The following is a 4,746-nucleotide window of genomic DNA, read 5'->3' on the forward strand; positions in this document are numbered from 1 at the left end:
ATGCCTGGTCAACCTAGGTCTAATGAATGAGAACTTGGGAAAATATAGTAAAAATATTTTGTGAAGATGGGATAATGTCTACAGAGGCACCATGGAAGGATCCACATTCAGGGAATTTGTATTTATTTATCTATTGCCACATAACAAATTACCACAAATGTATGTGCTCTTAGTACACCCATTTATTAGCTCACAATTCTACACAGTGGAAGCCCAGGCATAGTATGGCTGGGTTCTCTGTCCAGGCACACAAAAAGCTAGTATCAATGCATTAGCCAAACCGCATTCTTATCTGAAGCTCCAGGCACTTTTCTGAGCTCATGTGGTTGTGGCAGAATTCAATTCCTTGTGGTTGTTGGACTGAAAACTCCGTTGTCCTGCTGTCAGTTGGGGACTGCCCTGTAACTAGATGCTACTCACTATTCCCTGCTACAAAGACCATTTTGTTTACAGAACCAACAATGGAGAATCTTCCTCACACTCGAATCCTTCTCACAATTCAAGTTTCATTCTCCAAGAAGAGTTCTGTCCCTTTTAAGGGCTTACCTGATTAGGTCAATTCACTGACGGTTTTCTCCCTCTTAAGATTAATTGATTTGGGACCTTAACTTCATCTGCAGAATCTCTTCATCACAGCACTTAGATGAGGGTTTGACTGAATGACCAGAAGGCACATGTGCACCAGGGACCAGGAATTTTGGACAGCATCTTAGAATCCTGCCTACTTTGAAGCAATGTAAGTCAATACTTCTATCTTTGTGCCCATACCATGCTGTTTTGACCACCATGGCTTTGTCATAAACTTTAAAATCTGGAAGTGTTAATCCTTCCACTTCTTTCTTCTTCTTCTTTTTTTTTTTTCTGGTGACTTTTAGCTATTTGAGGTCACTTTCCCTTCCAAATGAATTTAACTAGCTTTTCTGAGTCTTTAAAATAGGTTGTAGGAGTTTTGTTTGGTATTGCTTTTTCCTCAATTTTTTTTGGAATAGTTAAAGCAGGATTAGTGTTAGTTCTTTTGGGGATGTTTGATAAAATTCCCCTGTGAAGCCATCTGGCTCTGGGCTTTTCTTTGTAGGAAGATTATTTGAAGTTGATTGAATCTCTTTACTTGTGATTGGTTTGCTGAGATCTTCTATTTCATCTTGAGCTAATGTAGGTGGTTCATTTGTTCCTAGCAATTTTTCCATTTCATCTAATTTTTCCGGTCTGTAGGCATAAAGTTGTTCACAGTATCCTTTTATGATTTTTTAAAAATTTCTTCATGGTCCATGATAATGACCACCCTTTCATTTCTGATTTTGTTTATTTGCATCTTCTTTCTTTTTTTCTTTGTCAGTTTAGCTGGGAGTCCATCTACTTTATTGATTTTCTCAAAGAACTAACTTTTGTTTTGTTGATTCTTCCTATTGTTTTTTTTGTTGTTGTTGCTGTTATTGTTTACCAGCTCATTTATTTCTGCTTCAATTTTTGTTATTTCTGTTCTTCTGTTTGCTTTAGGGTTAGCTTGCTGTTATTTCTCTAGTTCCTCCAGGTGAGCACTTACGTCCTCAATTTTTGCTCTTTCTTCTTTTTTAATGTAGGCATTTAGGGCAATAAATTTCCCCCTCAGCACTGCCTTTGCAGCATCCCATAAGTTCTGATATGTTGTTTTCTCTTTTCTCATTCATATCCAGATATATACCAATTTCTTTGGCAGTTTGTTCTTCTACCCACTGATTGTTTAATAGCGCATTATTTAATCTCCATATAATTTTGAAAGTTCTGGTCTTTGCCCTGCTTTATGGAGTTTGACTTAGTATTAATGGTCTTCCCTTTGCTAAACCTGGCTGTTCTGCCGTGCATCAGACACTCTTAGAGCTCCAGTGGCCGCTAATGGCATGTTGGCTGCTCATACTGGGAAGGTTACCCAAGAAGTACAGGACCTGTGTGCAGCTGACACTTCTTTGGCATTAATCATTACAGGGTTGGACTCGGGAAATCGTGAGATGTCCCTCTTGTCACTAATGCCCATGGCCACCACATTCTAAAAGAGCCAGAAGAAAGGATAGTCATCTCCCTCTTTGGGCTACACATCATTCAGGAGGTGGTCGAAGTCAAAGAAGAGCCAGCAGGTGCCCTCGTAGAGCCCCTTGCAGGCAGAGGTGATGATGGAGAGGTTGTTACATGGACTGCCCCCAATCACCAGATTGAACAGGCCCCACTCCTGTATGTACTTCTGTGTGACACCGCGGACATCCCCAGAGTGCATGACCTTGCTCTGTGCTGCACCATGCCCGTTGTGATCAAGTCCTTGCAACCTTCAAGGCAATGTAGTCGTCCACTTGAATACTGAGGTCCTCCAGCACCAGGAGCTTTGCAGCAGTTCTATCAAAAAGAGACAGCACCCAGATAGACCTCCTCTTCTCAGCCAGGACAGGTGGGTAAACCTTTGAAGGGTCAAATTTCTGGCCATGGTAATTGGTGAACATTTGGAGCTGAGAGGGCTGGTTGCCTGTCACAGCAATAGCCCATAAGTGCCCTTGTGCCCACACATGTAGCATTTCCAGGGGTCTTCCTTAACGGCCACCTGAGAAGCTCCTGGCCCCACCAAGACACCTACACACTCCACGCAAAAGCATCTACAGCAGTCGTTGTTCCCGCACATGAGAGTCTTGCAACCCCCACAGCAGATGGTGCAGTAGGACTGATAGCTGTCTTTGTTATACTTTTACGCACACTCCAGGAAGCAGTTCTTGCAATTTTAGCACATTCCCCTGATGAAGATGGGTAGTCCAAGGTGACATCGAGACTCCCACAAGAGATGCAAATGTTCTCTATGTTCTGGCACTTCTGCCACACTTCATACACCAGCCTCTCTTGTGCATTCATCGATAATCTCCTTGATCTTGGGCTTCTTGGTTGTGCTCTTTTGGGGATTTTTTGCTGGTTGGGGTGGTGCATAGGCAGCAGCCTCAGGTTCAACCCATATGTCTGTGTGGATTTCTTTGTAGGGATTCTGCTCCTTTTCTGAGGACTCCAGACCCTTGGGGCCACAGGGCTGGAAGCCCTAAGTGCCCATTTGATCATTTCCTTGTTCTACACTTCCACAGCCTTGGCAGTGTCACTCTCATTGCTGTCATGGCATGCTAGAAATAGCTTCCCTGCATTCCCGGCCCGTCATCCTGGATACAGTGCAGTCTGGCCATCAGGAGAAGTCGTGCAGTTTTCCCCACACCAGCTCCCCAATGCCACAACCCCTGCCATGCTCTTATTTGGGTTCATCAGCAGCAGCTTCGGTGGTGTTCTTGTCCCTGGTCTTGGCCTGCATGGGCTCAGGTGTGGTGGCCACAGTGGAAGATGTGAGTCCACGGGCTGCTGCCCAGGAGGAGGGCTGGCCTCCTCCACCTTCTGAGAATTCCCAGACCACTGGTTTTCTTCCATAGCATTCATCACTGCAATTACCTTGGCGTTCTTCTCTGCCCACAAGGCCAGGTGCAACCACTCTGAGGTCCAGCTCAGGTTCTACGTATTCTTTCAAATTCTTCTTTATGCTCTTCTAGTGTCTTCTTGATATCCTTTATGTCATTAACCAACCCAAGGCATTTATTTAGAAGAGTTTTACAAGCATCTTTGACTAGCTGTTCCAGAATCTGTGTCTCTGCCTGTGTTTCAATTTTATCGTTTGGCTGGGCTATATCTGCTTGCATCTTTCTATACTTTGTGATTTTCTGTTGTCTTCAAGGTATTTGATTATTTTAATAGGATTATTTTGAAAGTTCATTTCCCTCAGTCATCTATAGTTTCGTATTTGCTTGAATTTGCATTGAAGGTCTGCCTTTGCACTTGGTTCATCAGTAATTCTGTGCCAAACCATGTCCTGGACATCATGCTGGGGATGCAACTCTACTCGAGGATCTGTCTGAAGCTAGACAGATAGGCAATTTGCCAGACTGCACTTTCTGTTTCTTCCCATCAAATGGTGCTCTCGGGCCTCCTCTTCCCCTCAGGCCCACCTCTCCCTGACCACAGCATCTGGGTGAACTGGATGGAGATCTGATAACAACTCCAGCCAGGTCCTCTGGTCCCAGTGCATGCTGAAAGCCACCATTCCAGGAGCTGGGGGGTGAGCAGTGTGCACCTCAGAGGAGATTCTGCTTGTGGGCTCAATGCCACTTGTGGCACCCATGATTTTACTTGGAATGACCTTGGGTTGCAGAACTGGGTTTTGCAGATGCCCCTGTCCATATCTGCCTGGAAATGCCTGCCATTCAGTTGTGGTGCAGGGCCTGAGGTTTGGGATAGGGAAAGGGACATAGTGTGGGGGAGTGGGGTATGGTGTGTGGGAGTGTGGGGGCATGGGGTGTGGCACAGGATGCAGGGTGTAAGGTGGGGGCACAGTGTGGAGTGGAGCATGACTTGGTGATGCTGGGATGTTGGGTAGGGTGTGGCCCAGTGGCAGCGGATGGGGAAGTGTATGATCTGGTGGCAGAGCATGGGGTGGAGCAAGGGGTGTATGTGTATGTAGGGTGTGGGGGGGCATGTGTTGTGCAGGTGTGCAGAAGCATGGATGGAAGGATGCAGGGGTGGCGGATACGTGGGGCATTGGATAGACACATGGTTTGGTGTGGGGTTGCTTGGGGCAGCATAGGGCAGGACTCAGGGATCCAGAATGCATGGGTGCTGGAGGATAGGGCACAGTGTGGGGCATGGGTCACAGGGTACAGCATGGTTTGCTTTCTCATTTCCACCTCCCTGTGAGGGCTCCTG

The 4,746-nt window shown here is 45.9% G+C and overlaps 1 pseudogene; it reads right to left on the reverse strand.

Annotated features, from left to right (window-relative positions):
• Positions 1 to 1,731: 1,731 nt before the first annotated feature.
• On the reverse strand, positions 1,732 to 3,429 carry LOC143664926 (DNA (cytosine-5)-methyltransferase 3A pseudogene; annotated as a pseudogene).
• Positions 3,430 to 4,746: the final 1,317 nt, after the last annotated feature.

This window comes from Tamandua tetradactyla, chromosome 2 (assembly GCF_023851605.1).
Source record: "Tamandua tetradactyla isolate mTamTet1 chromosome 2, mTamTet1.pri, whole genome shotgun sequence".
NCBI lineage: Eukaryota > Metazoa > Chordata > Mammalia > Pilosa > Myrmecophagidae > Tamandua > Tamandua tetradactyla.